General features: G+C 39.4%; 1 protein-coding gene and 1 long non-coding RNA gene across 9 annotated transcripts in view; both read left to right on the top strand.

Annotated features, from left to right (window-relative positions):
* The window catches only part of LOC116801758 (neurotrimin), a 149,260-nt gene that overhangs the window by 31,868 nt on the left and 93,241 nt on the right, over positions 1–24,151 (top strand). For 3 of the 8 annotated variants that reach the window (XM_032723094.1, XM_032723095.1, XM_032723096.1), the window contains exon 3: positions 11,053–11,135. The exons of the other annotated variants lie outside the window; for them this stretch is intronic. The gene's annotated coding sequence lies outside the window, so the exon portion shown is untranslated. The remainder of the gene's footprint in view (positions 1–11,052; positions 11,136–24,151) is intronic. 8 annotated transcript variants of the gene reach the window in all.
* On the top strand, positions 1,488–6,010 carry LOC116801759. The gene is made up of 2 exons (XR_004362201.1): positions 1,488–2,595; positions 2,657–6,010. It is a non-coding gene; the product is annotated as an uncharacterized LOC116801759 (long non-coding RNA).

Raw genomic sequence — 24,151 nt, 5'->3', positions numbered from 1 at the left:
TGAGGGTAGCTAGGTGGGCATTATACCTTCAAGACTTTGATTATCAAATAGAACATCGCTCAGGGACGAGAATGAGACATGTTGATGCGTTGAGTAGAGTATCGTGTTTTATGCTGAGCGATACTGTTGTACATCGCTTGAAACAAGCACAATTACTCGATGAATGGACGAAAGTAGTGAGAAGCCTTGTAGAAAATAAAGGGTATGAAGATTTTTATATAGAAAATCAAATACTTTTTAAAGATCCTAATCGCGAGCTTATTGTTGTACCGTCGCAGATGGAAAATGAAATAATTACGATTGCTCATAAGCAAGGACATTTTCCTGCGAAGAAAACGCAAGATTTAGTTGAGAAATCTTACTTCATACCAAAACTTAAAGAAAAGGTTGTTCGTGTTGTGGACAGTTGTGTGGAGTGTATTATATTTAATTCGAAAGCTGGGAAAAAAGAAGGTTTCTTGACCCCGATTGAAAAGGGAGATAGACCGTTGATTTGCATTAGCACAGGAGCAGAGGAAGTTATAAGTTGTCTAGAGCGTCAGGCTACTAATTTTGGAAATCCTTTACGGATTATCTCTGATAGGGGAACTGCGTTCACTGCACAGGCATTTAAGTTGTATTGTGAGGAGCAGAAAATTCAGCATCTAGTGATTACAACAGGTGTACCTCGTGGAAATGGTCAGGTTGAGAGAATGCATAAGGCAGTAGTGTCGATGTTGTCGAAGTTAAGTCATGAAAGTGCAGGAGACTGGTATAAGCATGTCAGTAAAGTGCAGCAAATAATCGATAGTACACCGCCTAGAAGCACTTTAGTGTCTTGACTGGCACTGAAATGCGTCTTCCGAATGATCTAGAGCTTAATTTGTTAATAAAGGAATCGTTAGTGATGGATTTGGATAAGGAGAGAGAGCTGGTGCGCGCAAGAGCTTCCGAAAACATAAAACAGTTGCAGACAGAAAATAAAAGGGTTTTCGATTTAAAGCGCAAAGGTGAAATAATTTATAAGATAGATGATTTAGTAGCTATTAAGCGTACTCAGTACGGAACTGGGTTAAAGTTGAAAGGAAAATTTCTAGGACCTTACAAAATTGTTAAGGTAAACAAGCACGGAAGGTATGACGTAGAAAAACTTGGAGACGGCTATGGACCTTTTAAGACATCGACAGTCGCAGAATATATGAAGCCGTGGGGAAATTCATTCGGGTCGAATGATGTATCAGGAGGGCCGATTGTGGGAAATGAACCAGATCAGCGAACTAAAATGATCGATAACACAGAGAGCAAGAGAGTAACGCGCAGTGGCAACGCTTATTAACGATAAGAACAAAAAGAGGACTTCGAGTATAATGGTGAACGAGAGCATTCGCAAGTTTTTCATCGCGCTATATACTTACGCAACTAGAGCCAAACAATTGTCATCAAACAATTAAATTATAATAAGCGAGAACGATTGTCATCAAACAATATAAAGTGTACTATAACCAATTGTCATTAAACAATAAAGTAACACATTATAATAGAAACTGGCTACATACATACAAAGGAATGCAAGAAACAGAAGGTTCGCGAAAAGTAACGGGATCTTGTGAAATGGATGTCAACAACAAAAATGAGATCGAGCAATGTTCTGGGAGGCAGATGGTGAGCGCCAGCAACAATTTTTTTTTTTTTTGGATATATTAATTTAAAACTGTCCTTCGCGGACAATCATTAAATTTGATGACTAAACGACGGCGACCCGTTGACGGCGACATTTGCACATACATACAAAGGAATGCAAGAAACAGAAGGTTCGCGAAAAGTAACGGGATCTTGTAAAATGAATGTCAACAACAAAAATGAGATCGAGCAATGTTCTGAGAGGCAGATGGTGAGCGCCAGCAACAATGAGTCCAACAAATGTTTCGCGATCCCGATGGCTATCAACAATGATCCTGAGATGCAAATGGCTGGCAACAATAAGCAGGAACAATGTTTTGAAAACCAAATGATGCGCAACAAAGTAACTACGCAAGGCGGCGATGTTCAAATAAGGGCGATGCTGAAATATGGCTGTATTCAAGCACAAACGCTACCATGGAGACAGCGGATAAAATGTTAAGCCACCTGGAGAAAATGTTCGTAATGTCCAAAGAGTCAAAGTTGAGTATGCGGCTGAAGCTACAGAACTGCGTCTGGATCAAAGGTGAGGAGTTCTCCAAGTATTACAATGAGAAGTGGCAGCTGGCAGATAATTTAGCACTGGCAGAAGATGAATTTTTGGAATATGTCATTGACGGCATACACGATGTCAATCTACGCAATCTGGCTAAGTCGCGTTCGTTCAAGACCGGATTGGAGCTTTTGGATGCATTCCGAAATGTTGAGTTGGGCTACGTTCCTAAGCCCAAGTTACCAGAAGACCGTAGAGCAGGAGATTATTAGAAGCCACGAGCTAATGCAGAGTGCTACAATTGCCACAGTCGGGACCACCTGGCCAGAGAGTGCCGCAAGCCTAAAAGACAATATGGGGCTTGTTACGCATTTGGCTTGCATGGACATGTGGCTAAAGAGTCCGACCAATACAAGAAATCGAAGGACGGAGACAACGATTATGTAAGTTATATTGAATTAACATTTTGTACAAAGAATAATATGCTGAACCCCATTTTCATAGAATGTCTCATAGATTCTGGCAGCCCGATAAGTATTATTAAAAAACGTTTTATACCAAGTCAAATAAAAATGGAAAAGACTACCTCTTTAAGTTACGTTGGATTAAATTTAAGTAAATTATGAATACATGGAAGCGTAAAATGTTCAGTTAAGTTCTCAAATAAAGATACTCCTATGTTACTATATGTCGTGGATGATGAATCTATGGGATATGCTATATTATTGCGAAGGGATTTTTTAACAAGAGTAAAGGCAAAAATTGTAATTGAAAATGAACATGAAAAAATATCTGAAATTAAAAAAGATTCGATAGTTGAAGAAAATTAAAATAAAAATAAAGAATTTAAAAGTCATTATGAGACAAACGCAGACGAAGAAAATAATTTTTAAAAACAACTATTAATTAAAGATTACAATGATAATGAAATGGTATATGAGATAGGTTCACAATTAAATTTTAAACAAAGATGCGAATTTATAAATGTTATTGAAGAATATTACAATAAACCAAAAAGACCGAGTGAACCGAATATAAAATGTGAAATGAAGCCAAGGTTAGAAGAAGACGAGCCCTTTAGTTTTTCGCCAAGGCGCCTGGCATATGTAGAGAATGAAAAATTACAAGAAATCCTTGATGATTATTTAAAAGTTGGTATTATACGACAAAGTGAGTCTGAGTATTGCTCGCCAATTGTATTGGTAAAAAAGAAATTGGGTGGCATTCGGATGTGCATAGATAGGAAACTAAATAGGATCACGGTGAAAGTTAGATACCCGATGCCATTATTTTCATTTATTAGATACCCTAGAAAACAAAGTTGTGTTCTCGAAGTTAGACCTGAAAAATTGATACTTCCATTTTTATATGGACGAAGAATCGATAAAGTATACATCATTTACCACGCCACTAGGAAAGTATGAGTTCACAAGAATGACCTTTGGGCCGACAAATGCTCCGTCTGTTTTTTTTTTTTTGGCGACATGATTAGGGAAGAGAAAGTGATAGTTTATCTCGATGACATAATGGTAGCGATTATCATAGTATATGAGCGATTAGTTAAAAACAAATTAGAGCTGCGAATCGATAAATGAATGTTTTTCCAATGTGAATTGAAATATTTAGGATATATAATATCAGAAAAGTGTATTAAAGCAGATGACGACGGTGTGAAAGCAACTGAAACTTTTCCCGTGCCACAAAAAGTTCATGATGTTCAAAGTTTTTTGGGGATGTGCTGTTAAAAACGCCTACAGAATTGCATTGCGATGCAAGTTCGATAGGATTCGGATCAATCCTTTTGCAAAGGAAAGCAGATGGTAAGCTACATCCAATTTTTTACATCTCAAAAAGGACAACGAATACAGAATCAAGGTATCATAGTTTTGAACTGGAAACACAGGCGGTAATATATGCGTTAAAAAGGTTTAGAGTGTACCTTCAAGGAATTGAGTTCAAAATAGTAACAGACTGTAATTCCCTCACAATGACGTTGAACAAAAAAGAGTTGAACCCAAGAATAGCAAGATGGGCCTTGGAATTACAGAATTATTAATATAAACTAGAACATAGATCAGGAACTAGAATTAAGCACGTTGATTCTATTAGTAGATGTAATACGATTTTGGTAATAGAGGAAAATACGTTCCAGGAAAATTTAGTTATATGCCAAAACAGAGACGAGAAGTTGAGAAAGATTAAAGAAATGCTATGTAAAGAAGAAAGCGAATTATATGAAATGCGAAATGGTGTGATTTACAAAAAAGTAAAAGATAAGTTATTGTTCTATGTCCCGGAAGCTATGGAAGAACACGTATTGTATAAATACCACAATGAGTTAGGCCATGTAGGGAAAGACAAAGTTACGGAAATGGTCGGTAAAAGTTATTGGTTTCCAAATGTTAGAAGTAAAGCAGATGAACATGTTAAGAACTGCCTAAAATGTATAGCTTTTCAAGGAAGAAATGGTAAGCAAGAAGGAACTATTAATATTGTACCAAAGGGAAATACACCATTTGAAGTCATACATATAGATCACTATTGTCCGGTAAATCAAAATAATTCTACCAAAAAACATGTATTAGTAATTGTTGATGGATGCACAAAGTTTGTGAGATTGTATCCAGCGAAATCAACAAGCTCAAAAGAAGCAATGGAAGCCTTAAGTGATAATTTTAGAGCGTATTGTTTCACGACCATTGTTCCAGACAGAGGGACATGTTTTACATCAGATATGTTCGAAGAATTTTTGGAATAGAGAAATATTAAGCACGTCAAAATGGCAACAGGCTCACCACAAGAAAATGGACAAGTTTAGCGAAAAAATAGAGACTTAGGACCCATGATTAGTAAGCTCGTAGATGTAGAAAAGAACGTACAGTGGCACAAAGTTTTGGAAGAAGTAGAGTATGCAATGAATAATACAAAGCACAGAAGCATAAATGAACACCCAGTATAATGCTGTTTGGAGTGAATCAAAAAGGAAAAAGGCTAGCTTTTTTAAAAGATAATGTATTGGAGTCAAGGCTAGAAAGAAAATAAATTAATTTAGAGAAAATTATAAAAAATGCAGAAGTTTCGCAGGAAAAAGTACAGAACTATAACAAGAAATATGTTGACGCTAAACGATTAAAAGCAAATAAATACAAATTAGGAGACTACGTTGTGGTCAAGAATTTTGATTCAACAGTTGGAGCGTCTAGGAAATTAATATCCAAATATAAAGGCCCCTATGGAATCGCCAAAGTACTAGATAATGTATGTATGTATTGTATCAAAGATGTGGAATGTTTTCAGTTGACACAAAAACCAAACGAAGGAATATGGGCGGCTCATAATATTAAACCATGGCTTCGAGAAAAGAATTCGGTGTCAAATAATAAAAATACAGATAAGTAAAATGATAAAGAAAAACAAAAGTTTAAAGTAAATGTAAAAAAGAAAACCAAACAAAATGTAACAAATACTGAAATAAGTAACGAAAATGAAACAAATGTAATGATTACAAGTAGAGCAGCGAGGACCAGGAGATCAGGATGGCCGAGCTGTAGTAGTAGTAGTAGTAGTAATTGTATATAAGTATAGTAGTATAAGCCCCATTGCAATATTAGAATGTGAGAACTAATTATAAGAGTCGCGAATGTAAATAGTATATACACACGTGCTGAACTACATTTATTCAGTCGTCAGTCAGTCGTCGTTGAGCTGTCACGGAGAGCACACTAAAATTGATAATTTTACTTCGTTTATTTTCGGAAACTCTTCATGTTTTTTAACAGTCAACTTCTCCGACTTTCAGATTCCCCTTACTAATCTAGTAGAAATGCAAATGGTGAATAAAATGTGAAAAATTTAAAAGTTGTTTAAGTTGTTTGTTGGCAGTTTTGGTAGGCTTATAGACGTAAGAGTGGGCGGTTGTAGGGCGTTAGAGTGGGCTTGGCAAAAAGATTTTTTGCAAATCTGTATAAATTTACAAGACTAATAAAAATGTGAAAAAATATCAACACGTTTTTCAACAGTGTAGGCGTGGCAGTTTTGTGCGGTTTATGGGCGTTAGAGTGGGGGTGGCAACATGGGCCAACAAGCGAGAGCTGCGTCTTTGGTATAGAAAATAAGAAGAAAACGAATTGCGTACAAATCACCAAACGACCACTTTTTTTTTGTTGTACTTTTTATAAAATAAAAACGTTTTTCTAGTATATAATAATAATGTCGCAATGTAAACAATCTAGAGCAGAACGCAAAAAATTGGCTTTGCCTTTCGTAAGACTCCGAAAGCTAAAAATATTCGCGTTTAATATTCAGTATACTATTATTTTATTGATCAACGTAAAAATTCCAAAACTGGTAAAATGGAAAATATTTCTATTGAAATTACTACGATAAAAAATTGTATAGTATATCAACTATAAAGAAAGATCCTATTTGCGAAAAACTGAGATAAAATAATGAATATTGGAAAAGTCACTTATGTTCACTACGACAATTAAAAATGTGAAATCAAGGAAATATCTTCGTCACAGAGACAAAAACGAAAGTCCGGGTCTCCCAGCCGCTTAAAAATGCCAACAAATGCCTCGCATTTCCTTGTTTCTGTTTCTTTTTTTTTTTTTTTTTTTTTGGTGTAGTTATTTAAAACTGTCCTGCGCGGACAATCATTAAATTTTAGGACTAAACTTAACGGTAGAGAATTAATGGATTACATAATTTGTTGCGAAAACTTTACAATAACTGTCGATATTGTATGTATGATGTATATCATCATGTATGTATATAATTTAATTTTAATGTGCGTGTCTCATCCCAGAGAGGTCCAAAGGGTGGGATCGGTGCAGCCTCCTGGTGCGTTGACTGGAGTCCAGCAGGTCTTGTGCCAGGTTGTTTGGGTGGTCTTGAAGCCTCTGCATGTACTGCCTGCTGCTTTTCTTAATCTCATCCTTCACCCAGGGGAAGCTGAGGACCTCGTGGATAGTGGCATTATCGTGGAAAGGGTGAGCGTTGGTAACGGTGCGGAGCGTTTTGTTTTCGAAGGTCTGGATAATGTTGATGTTACATTTCGATGCAGTGCCCCACAGTTGAATGCCATACGTCCAGATTGGCCTTATGATCGCTTTGTAGATAAGGAGCTTAGTGGAAGTCGGTAGCTTAGATCGTCTGCCCATCAGCCAGTAGAATAATTCACGGTTTCGGTTCTCCGCCTTTTTCCGCTTCTTTAGCAGGTGTGGTCTCCATGTAAGTCTCCTGTCTAGTGTAAAGCCAAGATAATTTGGATTGGCTACCTCTGGGATTGGGGACCCGTTGAGACTGACTGGACTTGTTGACTTGTCGCTGTTTACCGATATATTCCATCTCTTGTGCCACGTGTTCAGTAGATCTAGTTGCTCCTGCATAGTCTGGGAGGCCTCTGCTGGGGTATCTGCTGTTGTTAGGAACGCAGTATCATCGGCGTAAGTGGCTGCCATAATGTACTGGCTAATCACCGGCATGTCGGCCGTATACGCATTGTAGAGGAGCGGACCGAGAACGCTTTCTTGGGGATCTCCTGCACGGGCTTCTTTGACGCCTGAGCGCGCTTCTCCACACCTGACGGCGAACCTTCTGCCCTCCAAGAACGACTTCAAGAACTTGAAATATGGCTGGGGCAGGCCGTTTTTGAGCTTCAGGAGGAGACCGGGGTGCCAAACACGATCAAAGGCTTGCTTAATGTCCAGCATTACTACTAGACAGTATTTCTTATTCTCAAAGGCGTCCAGGATATATTGCGCTACTCGGTGGCCTTGCTCTGGTGTCCCGTGGCGGCGCCTAAAGCCAAACTGGTTATCAGGGATCAGACCAGCCCTTAATCACCGGCAATACTCTGCACAAAAATACTCTTTCGAGTATCTTGGAGAGTACTGGCAGTAAGCTGCTGTTTCTCTTGAGCAAGAACTTAACATACTTCTCGGAGCTATTCCCTGATTATCCTCGTTTCTTTCGGACGGAAGACCTTTGTGATGAATTTCCTTCAAATATCAGATTGCCAATAAACTCGTTGAAAATGTCCGTCTCCGTGAGCTATAACAGGATAAATATAGGAAATCCTTGCCAAATATTTATTTTACGTGGGTCGTGAAGTTCGAATAGAGACCTGAAATTGCTATTGACCCCTATTTCCGCTCCTACGTGGATGTTGTTCGTTGAAATCGCGTCTTAACCCAGCCTACCTATGAGCCCTTCGGTGCGACTGTATATATATTAGAGATCCCAAACATGATTAGATTACTCTTTTGTATTCTGAAGGAGACTGTTATCCGTTACTGCTCCATAATTTCAAGGACACTAGGCAAATCTTCAAAACGTTATAAATTTATGTTTACTTAAACCTACACCTTCAGCAACACCTACTCCATGTGCATACGCTCAGAATGGGTACAAATGAGGTTAGGTTTCGCTATGGAGTTTGCGTGTTCCTGATCCTGGTCGAATTCCGACTTCTGGTTAACGTTATTAAATGACCCTTTCGGGCAGCTGCCAAAATTCCAGATGTATCCACTACCTAGCAACGTGGTTATGATTAATGTAGCTCGAGCTTTGCTGTCATACGATTAAGGTATCCGGCAGTTGGGCGCAAGCCTGGCGTATGAATACTATAAGCGAAATAATGCGCAACGCTCTTTGATCAGTGTTTTTGCAATGTTCACAATCGTAGACAATAGACCAGCATACTTGCATTACTTCCTAAGCTTTCACAAAGAATCGCACTCTTTTCGTAGCTAATTCTTGCTGATCGTGATTTCGCTACGTTTTGTCGCAAATAAAAATAGGTCGCGTCCCGCGTGTTTCGCATTTTTATACCCGGGAAACAGCTTCAAGAAAAGGATTGCCATTCACCTGCAAAATGCCATTCTCTTTTCCGTTTCGCGAATACTGGTTTTAGGACAGAGCTGCCGGATTCGCCTACCGTCTGTTAACAAAGTACTAAAATTTTAACCAAGCCATTTTACTTTCAAAATCCGTTTGATTCCCACGGTCTCCTACAACCACTGTCTAATTAGTAGTTCTTAACGTCGCGAATTAGACATAAAATAATTTGACGAATATCTTTCGTATGATACGTTCCAACTAGTTATCCTATCATATACTCCAACACATAATAGGAATTTCCCAACCTTTTTCGCACTCTAGACTTAAGAAAGGGGGGACAAAATTTCGCATTTATATTTTTCAGAAATTTACTTTGCGCTAAATTCCGGCGAAAAACAGCCTGGTTAACTTTGTACTCAACGGGTCTAGACCGCAGATTAGAATTAATTTACTGAGTTTTAAAAAGAAGCAGCTTATTGCCTGTATGTGGTGATCCCATTCGGTGTGTTCTGTTTTCAGCGTTCTGCCGCATTGGATTGCGGCGAATAAATGGACGAATTCATAAGCCATACCACATATGTAGTTAAAAAAGCGTGAAGCTCACCCGCTCTGAGCCTGTGAGCCATTATCACCATTATTCGGGAACTCCAAACATAAATCTCATTCATTCTGCAAAAATTCCTGCAACGCTTTTGAAGTAAACTTATTCAAAGGGCACAACCAATGATTCTTTGAGAAAAGATCTACTATTAATAATCCAACATGTCCTTGATAAGTCCAAGTAAAAGGCCCTAACATGTCAACGTACATCCGTTAGAAAGGACGCTCCGATTCCGCTGCCTGACCCATCGTTTTACAGATCTCACAACTACTAATATATTCGCGCACTTGGCGAACATTTCTATTTATTATTATTTTGATTCCATAAAATGTGAAAAATTATCGAAAAATAATTCAAGAAATGGCAGTTTTCTGCGGTTTGTCAACATGGGTCAACAATCTTAAGCTGCGTCTTCTAGCTTTTATAGTTCCTGAGATCTCTACGTTCATACGGACAGAAGGACAGTCGGACAGATGGAAATGGCTAGATCGACTCGGCTACTGATCCTGATCCTGAATATATATACTTTATACAGTCGGAAACGAATCATTTCATAAAATGAAATTCAGTTAGTTTAGAATAAGATTTAAAAACTTATTGTTAGTCTCTTAAGTATGAGGGAAGATTCAATAAATAAGCAAAACATGGAAAGGGTTGCTCCTAGTCTTCTAGTTCATACATAATTGTAGGCCCTGTAGAGTTAACTTTAAAAACTTCTGTAGTCCATTTAAATGCATATCCTTTCATAAATACTCCCTTGTATTTACTTATTCTAATGAACAATTTACGAAAAAATCTAATGAAAATTTATGTTTTGGGAATATTTTATATTATATAATTATATATATTATATACTTATTTTAAAATTAAATTTTCATTTTCAACACACACATCCACAGGCTTCATTTTAATATTTCGATGATAAGAATTATTGTATTCATCTAGGAGAAATTTGAAATATTTCCACATACAATATTTTAGAGTTCGACTAAAGCGTTCTCTAACGACCTAAAACCGCCCAAAATAGCAACGCGCACATTTCTGAACCATTTTTCGCCATTTTTTCATAATATAATTAGTCTGGTAAATTTCTATCGATTTGCCAAAAACTTTTAGCCACGTCCACTCTAGCCCTAAAGCCGTCAAACCGGTCACGCCCACACTGTTGAACAATTTTTAAATTCTTTCTCATTCTATTCACTAATATCTATCGATATTTCAGAAAAATAATGAAATTTCGATTTCGCATTCACACTAGCTGTCTAACGGCAAACACACTAGAATTCTAGTGTCTTTGGTAACGGGTATCTGATAGTCGGGGAAATCGACTATAGCATTCTCTCTTGTTTAGAGTTCAATTGAAGCGTTCACATATAGAAGCCTTTAGGTGTCCCTAAAAGTAGAATTAAAAAATTCTTTTCCTTGATCTGACTACATTTACTCTTTCTAAAAACAGTTTCCATTGCCTGTACTACATCTGGGGCAGACTTTGTCTTAACCGCTTCGACGAACGCATACGTTGAAAACGGGCAAATAACGGTCAGTAAATATCTATATAATTTATTTTCTTTACTAAATGGAATCATTTCAACTGAATTGCCATGTATCATTTATTCCCTTTTGAACGAATTCACGGCGTTTAAAGTTTTACCGAGCAGGCTTATGAATTTCATAGACAACTTGATGTTTTCTCATCATCAGGATTTGATTTGTTTAAGTTAAATCTGTTTGCACATCTTTGTCATAGAACCCTCTAAATCAGACAGTTGAATATCTGACTTTTGTAAGGATGCACACTTAGGAATTATATGTTTGGGATAGAGATAAATATCTTCTTGTCGTAATATGGAATACTAGCTCAAAAATGTTATATAAAAGATACCCAATATTAATAAAGATCTCCAGGACTCACAATCGAACTCAATTTTGCTACAAAATTGTACAAAAACGTAGTGCTTATGTGACTTCCTAAATCTAAAATTACACTTTATTGAAGGCATGCAAGGATGCTTAATATTAGTATCTGACATCAGAAAGTCATACTGGTCAAGCTTCAGCTATATATATTCCTTATATGAGAGCAGTGCATCCATTCGTCTTCATCAAATCCAACGTAATTATTTTTACTTTGCTGCATGCAAGTAGTAGTGCATGGCCGAGTAGTATTTTACAGCTGACTCCTCCGGTGATCGCCGTCTGCTGCACGGCTATGCTCCTGCGACGCTTTACCTCCGTTGTCTTGTGTTTCCTTGACAACGGACCACGTGCCGGCTCGAATGGTATTAGGATGTCATGGAGGCGGGGTGTATCGTCCGTGGGTTAAGGCAACGCTCGACCTGGGACCACCTCTACTGACCACTGACTCCACTCTCCCTTTCAAACAGGACAGGTCCTCTCTCGTCCTTCCTTCTGTGTCCTGCGTGCTTCTCACTGCCCGACGCTTCACAGTTTGTCCTTCACTGATCTCTCCGCGCGTTCTAACGCACTGTCTGTCTTCGGACGTTCTATCCTACTCCCCCTCCTTCATACGCCGTTTCAACAGTCCGACTGCGCGGCCGCGTCCTGACCGCGCGACTCGCTCCCGTACTCTCCTGGACTATGGCTCCTCGCTTGTTGTGACTGACTGCCACAAGCTGCACTTGCGCAGTTTCTTTATAGGCCGCGGGGATCCCGTTATTTCCCTTTTTGCGCACGGCCTGCTCGGGTACAAAGACCCACTAATTTCCCGTTAGTTCAAGGTCCAGCGCGGTACCGTTATTTCACGGTCTCCATGGTCCATTAATTACCGACCACCACCGAAATTTATATGTTATTGTGGTTACTCAAAATATATTTCATAAATCATCGCATACCAGAGACAAACTTTATTATTGCATTTAAAAATCTTCGCGACAAACTTCAATTTCAATGTCTGGAAAAATAAATTTATCCAAAAACCCCCATGAAGTTATTTATAATATATAAACAAGTAACAGAGGAACCGCACGGGTCGTTACTTATTGATCTCACTCAGGGAATAAACGATCTCTTGAGATATACGGGATATACGAGCGAAAATGGTTTACGAAAAGAGCCTAATTCACTTGAAATCTAACAAACATATATTGTATGTTCTCAAAAGGTCCAACAACAAACTACGGGGGGCAATTTTAAGCAGTGGTGAGCTGGTAAAAAAAATAGTGGAAATAGTTTTCATTACAAAAAATCGCATCTGAATGCATAAAAAAAGGTATAATAATGCATTGTGATTGCTTCCAAAGCTCACATTAAGCTCTGTGGTTTTTAACCAATTCTAATAGCTCTAAGTATTTTTGGAAAGATTTTAAATAATGAATAAAAATAGGCATAATTTAAATAAAGTAATTTTAATTCACCCCAATACCTTTCAACAATTACTTAACAATGATCGAGGGAGTGAATTAATAATTACAAAATTTTTACCAATTTTAAATAAAAACAACATAAGTTATTTTGATAAGTGGATAAGATTTGACAAGAACTGAGTTCCTATCAAAATAAAAAGTGTAGTAAATCTGGTTAATTTCATGAATCATACTTAAATTTAACGAAAACAGCTGAATCTCAAACAATAGATTTGATTCATATAAGTCCTAGCACTTCTAACCTTAGTTTTCTCCACTTCCAAACAAGACTGAGCTCTCGAATTTACCTCAAAAAACTGATGAAGAAGATCTTAAATCAAAAGACACTGCTAAGTTATTGAATGTTAAAAAAAAGCTTAAGTCCACCGTTTCGCTTTCAAAACACGAAGAGTTTCCGGAATTACCGGAAAATAAATCATCTGAAATTCCCAATAAAATTAACGATAAACGAGAAATAAGCAATAATTCGTTTTCACACGATAAAATATATAAGTTAACCCAAGCAGTTCTCACGGAGTTAAAGTGCAGAATTGCAAGCCATATCCGGTGGCCTGCACGCGCGGTCAGAAAAATGCTGGCCGTGCATTCCAGGGCCAACGGCCCGGAGCCCGTCTGGAGCACTCGCGGAGCGAGTGATCGGACCGGACGAAGGCGGCAGCACTGCAGCGGGCCGAGCCCTCAAGCTGCAGCTAGATCGTAATTTAGTTTAGTAATAATTTGTACTGCAGAACATAAGCTCCGAAATAACATATTCCAGAAATTACCCTCACCCTAACGGGTGTGTGGAAATAAAGGATCAATTATAAATAATCAAATAACCGACTTTTATAATTGTCGTCCAACGTTGTCGACTCACGCGATACGGGTGCAATAAAAATTGCAAGTGAAAACGAAGACTCATGCGATAAAAAACAAAACGGCGCGGTGCAACATTAAGTGTAACACCAAAATTAAAAAGCCAAAAAAATACAAAAAAACAAAATCGACAAATAAATTCCCAACTTTTAACAAAGTGGAGAATTCAGATAAAAACTGCAACGGGAGCCATAGGAATTCCCCTAGCCCCTTCAAAAAAGAACTCTTAAAAAAAGGAACTACAAGGTTTCCCTTCACCCCCGCAAACCAGCGGCGGCAATAGCAGAAGCGACAGCAGCGAAGACGACACCAGTGACTGCGGCAGAGCAGCGGCAGCGGCAGTACCAAAAAACGTCGGCAAAACACACGACGATAAAATATAAGAATTTTGAGTAGGCATTTTGTCTTTATACGCCAATAAAAAAAAATTAATACAGAAACAAATGTCTAAGAAATAAATATTTTTTTTTTTTTTTGTAAATATTATTATTTGGAATTAAACAAGTTTACTGCTACCTATGTGGCAGCTTGACCAGAACAAATAATTATAATAGTCTCGATGGGAGATCATGTGGGTGGAATCTTTTTAGCCTTCTTTTTTTCGGGGGATGGATAAGCCTTCTCGCCAGGGTGTTGGGGTGGGAACCTAGTCGCCGCATATAACTTTCCGCATTGGTCCTCAATACATCGCCTATCTTTGGAATATTAAGATCTCTTTCTATATCTCTGGTTCTCATGTAGCAGGGGGAGTTGCATAGTGATCTAACTACTTTATTTTGAGCAACTCTTATTTTATTTAGATTTGTTCTGGCCGTAATTTCGTATATTTGCAACGCATACTTCCAAATTGGGGTCAAGATGGATTTATACAGGCGAGAGTTTGTTTCTCGGCGATAAGAGCCACGACAATTTTGAAGCCTTTGAAAGTACTGCTTGCTTGATCATAGTCCTATGCCTATGAAACGTTAATCCTCTGTCCAAAATAACCCGAGGTATTTGTAGAAGGACTCGTGTTGAAGTGTGGAGCCGAGCATGGAAATTCCAGAGCAGTTCAAAGGCCTTTTTGTGAATGTGACGCAAGCACATTTGCTGCAATTAATGCCGATATTCCATTCCGTTGCCCACTTCTCGAAGGCCGTCACATATTTCTGTAGGCCCTTGGTTGCATCACTTATGCTTGTACTCCTGACCATTACCGCGGTGTCATCCGCGTAGGTTGCAATAAGAACGTTTTCGTCTTCAACTTCTGTACAGCACCAGGAATCCGGCATATACGAAGTATACAGCGAATAAAGAGTCGGGCCTAAAACACTGCCTTGGGGTACGCCTGCTGAGATTGTACGCGTAGACGATTTGTCTGTTCGATAGAAAGCTTTTCATCAGAAGAAATAGCTGTGGCGTCAAAATGGTCTTAAGCTTTCTTAGAAGACCATCATGCCAAACTCTATCAAAGGCTTGTTGTATATCCATGAATACAGCTGTTGTATACATCTTGTCCTCCATTGCCTCCAAAGCAAAGTTTGTCACTGGGTGTAGCTGTTCTGGAGTGCCATGAGTTTTTCGGAAATCGAACTGCCACTTTGGAATAGCTTGGCTCACGCTTGGAAGTTTGAGTATGCGTTCTAATATTACCCTTTCCAACATTTTCCCTAGCGCGGGTAGAAGACTAATGGGCCTATATGCATCTATTTCAGTGGGTTGCTTTCCAGTCTTCGGAATCATCGTTATGATTGCTGATTTCCATTTGCTTGGAAAGTGTCCCAGCCTTAAAGCGCTATTGAACAATAGGACTAAGAAAAGTACAGCTTTGATGGGAAGGAGTTTGAGCGTCCTGTTATTTAGGAGATCCTCAACAGACGATTTTTTAGGTTTGAGCTTTTTGATCTGCGTTACTACCTCTTCCAAAGTAACAGGGTTTGTGGGAAGGGCCATTTCAAAAGGTTGATCCAAGAGTGTTGGCACCCTGTTTCGGTGTTCTGCCGGAGTAAGATTCAATGGCTTAAATCTATCCTCTAAGCTGGTTGCAAAGATATCGGCCTTCTCCTGACTGGAGCCGCACCAACCACCAGCCGGATTTCTGATAGGAGCCTTTGGAATAACTTGTCTTTTAAGGTTATTCGTGAGTTTCTACAGCGAGTAGTTAGTGGATGCAGGACTTGCATTTTCCAGCATTTGGTCAAAGTGGTCTTGTTTGTTTTTCACCAGAACTTTGTTAAGACGATTTGATAACCTTTTGTAAATGTTGTGGGCGCGTGCGTCTCCTGTTCTGGAAAATTCTCGTCTAGCTCTTCGTTTGAGATGTATGAGAAGTATACAGCGTTTTGTGGAAGTATACTGCGTCTACTCTGGGTAGGAGAATTTCTGCTTCCTGGTGTGTCGCAGCCACGACACTTCTGCTTCTGTCTAGGACATTCCTAAATGTTTCGACAGAGGAGCCGGGAGCTAGTAAGGATTTCCTTCTGGATTTATATTGGGGAGTGTGGCTTAATGTGGCTACTATGGGAAGGTGATCAGCAGATAGATCGTATTTTGTTTCAATTGAAAGTTTATTTATTGGCACCCCATTTACGATAAAAAAGTTCAAAGCTGTTGGCGTCAGTCTAGTGTTAGATGAGTAACCTACCTTTTACACCTGTAGCTAGAACTTCGCTAGAACTAGTTATGATGGCCTTTTGTAGTCGTTTTCCTCGACTGCATGCCCATAGGTTGCACCACCATTGGTGCTTAGCATTGTAATCCCCTCCTGCTATACACTTGGGACCCAATGTGAACAGTAGCTGATCAAAATCGTTTTTTGTCCAACGCTTATTTGGAGGAAGATACAGAGAAGCTATTTTGATAATACCACCACTCCTTGGTACATCGAGACTGGTGACTTGTAAATCAGTAATTGTTGATTTATTTTGACTGTGGCGAATATTGGCTTTGATGAAGATTGCAGAATCGTCTTTTGCGGTGTTACTTAGATGATTGGCATAATATTGTTCATAGCCAGGAGTGTATACTTTTAGTCCAGGGCGCATATGAGTTTCAGTAATAAGCATGATGTCTATAGAGTGAGCAATAAGAAAAAGTCGAAGTTCTTCATTCTTCTGTACTACTCCTCTTGCGTTCCATAATCCGATTTTTAAGTTTAAGACTCTCAATCTGGCGTTAATGTCCAAGATTGCCTTGAGAGTGGCAAGGTTCCTGTTAGAGTTGTATTGCTCCCCAGTATTTAGAGTGATTGTGTAAGAACAGGAACGCTGTAGATGTTTTCAGTTTTAGTTCTTGTTATGTCAGCATAAGAGACTCCATTTCTGACAGCTGACGACGACGCGTTTGTACATGGCGGATTTCATTATTTCTGTTAATGGTCTAGGCCCTGAGTTTAATTTTTTACTCAATTCTATCCTGACTTTGCAGCCTTTTAAACTGGCAGGGTGATTCTCAATGCAGTTTGCACATACGTGTTGATTGTTTAGGTGTGTCTCACATGATTTAGAACCGGTAGGATGCACACCCGCACAATTCCCGCAAACTGGGCTTAAATGACAGCGATTGCGGGTGTGGCCAAAATTTTGGCAATTGTAACATTGAGCTATGTCCCTGTTGCGAGTAGCCTTCTCCCCTGTAACCCTGTGCCTTCCAATACGGCTTACTTTTAGAGACTCGGCCACATTCGGAGTCGGCTTAAGATTTACAAAGAACAGATTTTATCTAGTTTGTGCGATAATGGCTTCTTCGTCGTCATTTCCATCAGCCAAGATTTTATTCCAGCCAGGCTTCCTTGGGGAGTAGATGTTCAGTACAAAGAAGCCTTTGTCTGTGAAGCAGGGCTCTATTTCTTCTCTTGGGACAGTTGAGTGTATGTTCTTCAGCACCAGCCTATATGGTTTTTCCTCACGTAGTTGATGATGCCAAAACTGGCAATTCAGGGCAGTCAAATTACGAACTACACTTCTGAATGACGTTGCATATGCTGTGTAGATTCAAGAAATCCTGCTCTGGAAGTACTTACGTCATATTTATCTTCAAAGATTACCTGTTTGAGGGTGCTTTCTAGCTTACTGAGATACTAATGTAGATACTGTTAAAATTAAGAAGACATATTGGAGGAGGTTTTGGAGCTGCCGTTTGACGCGGCTGGCGAGTCTTTGAGTTGTCAGCGCTAAATTCAATCGATTCCTGATCAGCATCCATATCTTCGGCAAGGCTTATTTCTTCAGCTAAAGGTGCGAAACGGTTGTTTCACAGACTAGTTTTTTTTTTCAAAAAAATGTATTGAATTTTCAATAAATGCCAAACTAGTTTGATACCAAATTCTTGTTGCGAAGTGTTCGTGAATAAAAATTTTTATCTCAGAAATAAATAAAAATAAATACAGCAAAAAAAAAAAAGAGACCCAAAAGCTTTTATTGAATGCAAATTTCATTTAATATTAAGTTCTTGTTGTGAATAACCATAGATGCGGAAAATATAATTTTCTACAGACTCTTGATTAAATTTGGCACCAACAATTTTGTTTTACACTGACTAATGTACAGAAATACCCAGAACATCTCCTCAGACGAAGAAGTCTTAGAACTCGCCCATAAAAGGGTGGCAGAAAATATCAGTTCGAAAATCCATCAACCAGTAAGGTAGCAACAATGCAGGCAGAACAAATTGCGAATATGGAGGCATCCATAACCGCCGCACTGCAATGCATTGACGTTAGAATGGGCGTGGCAAAAAGGCCAATCGATAGAAATTTACAAGACTAATTAAATTTTGAAAAAAATATCAGTAAATTGTTTAAAATTGTGAGCGTGTCAGTTTTGTGCTGTTTGTGGGCGTTAGAGTGGGAGTGTCAAAATATAATAATATAATTGATATTATTTATATATTTTATAATGATAATGTCCAGATTGACAAGGCTGTTGATCCTAATCAAGAATATAAATACTTTATATGGTCGGAAACGCATCCTTCCCTTTGTTACATACTTTTCAACGAATCGAACATACCCTTTTACTCTACGAAAGGAAAACCTAACCGGAATCTAAAAAACACTAACAAGTTCATTTCGGAAATTTGTAACAAATGTCGAGTGATATGACTTTCCAAAGCAACTCAACTAATAACTGTTAAGACGTTCTAAGATGTTAATAGTAGGTATAGTATAGTCGGTATGGTAGGCTTTGGTTGCTTTGGTTGGCACACCCAGAAAGAAGGAGCTTACAGGATTTTAAACAATTAGAGTGTATTCTAGTGTGTATTAAACGAACTGAAATACGGGAAGATGACAAAAATTAAACTGTACAGACGTAACTATGACAAGTGATCCGGCGATCACCGGAAGAATCCGCTGTAAAATACTCCAATAATGCTTCTTAAGTCGGAAACTGTGTCTTATCCTTGGTCGGGTAATCACACAAAATTTGATGGGATGAACACACAAACACTCTGAGCTAGTCGCTGCCTTTCGTAGCGAGCAGGGGTTATTATGTCATCAACGTATGGTATAGCCACACATTTGCTGGTAAGATCCCAGAAGATATCGGTTACATAAAGTTGACTGACGGAAAGGTACACGCTGAAACTGAAATTGTCCTTGGCGAGTGACGAACGATTGACATTTACGACAATTCCAAATTTCTACGAGAAAGAAAGATGAAGTCGATGGAACTGAAAACCATGCATTTTGTATTGTGTCGAGTTGATCCTCGATAAAGGTAGGGGATGGCTTATAATGGCTATAACTACAGCCCTTCGCCTATATTCGATACCCAAGCGATTTGACTAGAAAAAGTGATTTGGTAGGTTCTGACTCGGATGTTTCGATGATAGATTTAAGCCAATAGTCGCTGTTTTTGTCTATAATGCAACGTTAGGAATATGAAAGCCGAGATTGTAGCGGCATATCTTTGTTCATAATTAAATGTATTTTACCGGATTGTAGGATATTACAATACTGTAGACTGTTTCTTTAGCTTTATTACTTGCTTTTGGTTTAATGTCTGCAGCTACGATTTCGTAATCCTTGATATTAATTTTGAGCATTACGATATGTTTTCAGCTTCTGATCTAAGATGTTTTGGAACTTTTACTCCTTTACTATTTGCTGTAACTTGATCTTGCTTGTAAAACACTTTACCAAGCACCATTTCTTCGTCCAGTAGATTCTCCCACGAAAAACTTCGTTACAAATTCTGTACCGTCTATTGGGAGTTTATGCTTAAAAGATCTTGACGGTTTGATTTAGTTTTTGTCCCATTTACCAAGCTTATTAAGTTTCTTGTAAGTAGCGTAAAATTATTTAATTATATTCCGATATTAAAAAAAGCAATGTTCTTTTTATACCCGTTACTAGGAGAGTAAAAGGGTGTACAAGATTCGTTGAAAAGTATGTAACAGGCAGAAGGAAGCTTTTCCGACCATGTATTCAAAAGCCGAGTTGATTTGACCCGGTCCGGCTGTCCGTATGAACGGCGAGATCTCATGAACTATGAAAGCTAGCAGATTCAGATAATCAGACATATTCTAGGGACATCGGCGCAGCGCAAGTTTGTACACTCATGTTGCCACGCCCACTATGACGCCCACAAATTTTTGACACGCTCACACTTTTTGTATACATTTTCATCATTTTATAAGTCTTGTAAATTTCTATCGATTTGCCACACCCACACTTTTGAGAAATGTTTATATTTTCCATCGTTTGCCTTGCCAATTTTTATCGGCCCACTTTAACGTCCTACAACCGCCCAAACCTTCGACGCCCACATTTTTAAACCATTTATCGAATTTTTTTCTTAATTGTTTTAGTCTTGTGAATTTTTATCGATTTGTCAAAAAACTTTTTGCCACACCAACTCTAACGCCCTAAAGCAACCGCACCGGTCACGCCCACACTTTGAAAAATTTTTAAATTTTTTCTCATTTTATTCCACAATATCTATTGAGATCCCAGAAAAATGATGAAATATCGCGTTCGCATTCACTTTGAGTAACGGGTTGTTATCTCTATTGTTTGTTTGTATTGGCTCCTATCTTGTAACATTATTAGTGAAATAGATCATTTGCGTAAAATCTGCTAAGTTCTGGATTGTACAATTTGTAATTCTTATAATGTTGTGTCCTGATATTACAATGAATTACATTTAATACAAGCTTGGTTAATAACCATTTCTGGTAAATTCCAGGCAATCAGAATATTCGGTGCTATGTGATTGATTTCAAAGTTTTTGTGAGTTTTCGTGTATTTCAAAATTCCAAATTGCAATGTGTTGATTCTTGTTTGATTAATCCATCTATTGTATACTGAATTATTCAAAATATAGAACTTATCAAATATTTGCTCCGTTTGAATGTAATTATGTTCATCTAGGTAAGGAATAACTTGAAAAATTTGAACTTTAGTGACTTCGCTTGGAACATGGGTGTTTGGGAACGAGACACCCTGTATACGCGAACAAGTCCCCTTTATCTTTGTTTACACTATCATTTGTCTGCAGCTTCAGCGGAGCTTATCAGCGGAATCAATGTAAGCATCGTACCGCTGTAATTGTCCGCGAGCTTGCCCAGTACTTTTCCAAACTTCTAACTGTAACTTGTTTACGTCTTATGCTAGTTTAATCGTATGGCGTGAGTACAGCCAAAGCTTAAGTTAGTCACATTTTTGATCTGCGAGAAAACGTACGCATCGGTGTCGAACTACTTAATATCAAGTGTCTGAAATAAACCAATAAATTAAAATAAACAGTAACACTGGCGGTTTTATTTATGAACATAAAAATTGGTCCTTCGAGCCGGATTACCGGAACTGCGTTTCTTTCGGGCATTTGATTTTGATTATTGGCCTTTTGGCAAACGATAATCTATAGATTCCTACATCGTATAGAATCGTTCCCTTCTTTCGACCACCATGCGGAGTGTGATTCAACAACGGGGCTTCTGCAAAAGCCAAATTACTCGTGCGCATAATAATGCCTTAAAATTTGTTGATGACATTCATTCAGTGCAAACAATAGTGGTCCGCCTGGCGCAACTACAGGAAAATTATTTGCGGTTCGTACGGCTCTCGGAAGAGCTGTATTTATTTAAATCGGAAGCCGATTGGGAGAACCCTGACGAGGATTTTGACGCATATGAGGACAAACATTATGCTACACACGCTATTCTCAGCAATACTTTGGAGGAGGTGAGACGGGATGTCACCTCAAACAGTATTGATGCCACAGTTCAAGCCGCAGACACATCCCAGAGAAGTCATGTCGATTTTCAGTTCGAGCGAATTAAACTTCCGACTTTTTCTGGAAATTATGAGGACTGGAAACATTTTTCGGATATGTTTATTGGATCGATTGCTTCCAATTCGAGCCTGACGGATGGCCAACGATTTCATTATTTAAAATCGTACCTTGCCGGAGACGCGCTTGCATTAGTTAAACATATTCCAGTTACTAATGACAACTATCGGGAAGCATGGGATCGGCTGGAACAGCGATATAACAAACAATCGCTAATTATTCGATCGTTCTTAAACAGTTTCATGAGCCTTCCGAGTGCTATAAATTCAAATATCGGCACAGTGCGGAAAATTGCCGATGGTGCAGACGAAGTTATTCGTGGTCTACGAGCTCTTAATTGCGAAGAGAGGGATCCCTGGCTAATTTTCATTTTACTTTCAAAACTAGATAGCGATACCCGCCAAGCCTGGGCTCAGTGCGCAGAATCCGAGGAAAAAGGTGTGACCATCAACCGATTCTTGAAATTTCTCACATCACGCTGCGATACGTTGGAGGCTTTTAACTTAACTCGATCAACCCAAGCTCGACGCGCAGCTACCACGCAGACACGCATCCAAGACGGGAAGAGCCGAAGTGCACATCGTGCCAGCAGAATCACCAACTGTTTAAGTGTCCTCAATTCATCGCACTCGACATTGCATCTCGCCGAGACTTCATCAAATCAAGAAAGCTCTGTTTCAATTGCTTCAGCCCGGCTCATATGATGGGCAACTGTACATCGAGGCATACTTGTCGGATCTGCCGCCGCAAGCATCATACTTTGGTTCATGGCTCGTCGCAGCCAATTCAAAATGGCAACAACATTGACACAGCAAGGGTTGACAGCCGCGATCGACCAGCAGTCTCACATGCGGGATCTACAATTGGCCACAATCAACCGCTAGCTCGAGAAGGTCATCGCTTGGGAAACGAGATTCCCGCGGAAAACAACTTTACGCATCATACTCTGGAGAATATTCCGGCGGCTGGTTCTCAGACTCTGTTGCCAACCATCCTTGCTGACGTCATCGACGCCTGGGGAAACACTACAACCTGCAGGCTGCTCCTGGACACTGGATCTACAATAACCTTGGCATCGGAATCATTTGTTCAGCGAATAGGCGTGCGTCGAACGCACGCACGGATTTCTATTCTCGGTCTCGCCGCCAACAGCGCGGGCGTTACCCGAGGACGCGCACATATCAAGCTGCGCTCTCGTCATTCGGGCCAAACTGTCGAATTGGTCTCGTTCATTCTCAACTCGCTGACGTCATCACTTCCTGCCCAAGTTATTGACACCTCATCCTCTACGTGGAGGCAAATCTGCGAGCTTCCTTTGGCAGACCCAACGTTCTGCACACCTGGAGCAATCGATGTCATTGTTGGATCGGATCAACTTTGGTCTCTATACACAGGAGATCGGAAACACTTTGGTAACGACTTTCCTATCGCTCTCAATACTGTATTTGGTTGGATTCTTGCAGACTCTTACTCTGCATTCGATGATCACCCTTCTTCTGCGGTTACTCATCACGCGGATGAACGATGGTTCGTTCATTCATGGAGATGGACAGCATTCAGCCTAACCAGGCTCTCCTGGACGCCAGCGATCCCACAGAGCTTCATTTTGCTGCCACACACAAGCGCTCGACGGACGGGGTGTACGTCGTCGAGTATCCCTTCAAGGAGAAGGCACCGCCTATTGATTCGACCTTGCCACAGGTCATCAATCGCTTCTTCTCGCTGGAACGCAAATTTCGTCGGGATCCAGAATTGAAGCAGCAGTACGAAGCTTTCCTGGACGACTACTTGCAACGTGGACATATGGAACAACTGACCTCGGCTCAGGTTGAGGAGTCCCCAGACACCTGCTTCTATTTGCCGCACCACGCTGTCATCAAACGGGACAGTCTGTCTACCAAATGTCGTGTAGTTTTTGATGGATCAGGAAAGGTCAGCTCTGGAGTATCGCTCAATGACAGACTACATATTGGTCCACCGATTCAACGCGATCTTCTTGGCGTTTGTCTACGCTTCCGGCAGCACCAATATGTTTTATGCGCAG

Source organism: Drosophila sechellia, chromosome 3R, assembly GCF_004382195.2.
Source record: "Drosophila sechellia strain sech25 chromosome 3R, ASM438219v1, whole genome shotgun sequence".
Lineage (NCBI taxonomy): Eukaryota > Metazoa > Arthropoda > Insecta > Diptera > Drosophilidae > Drosophila > Drosophila sechellia.
Note: the sequence above shows the minus strand (reverse complement) of the source record. Positions and strands in the feature narration are given on the sequence as shown.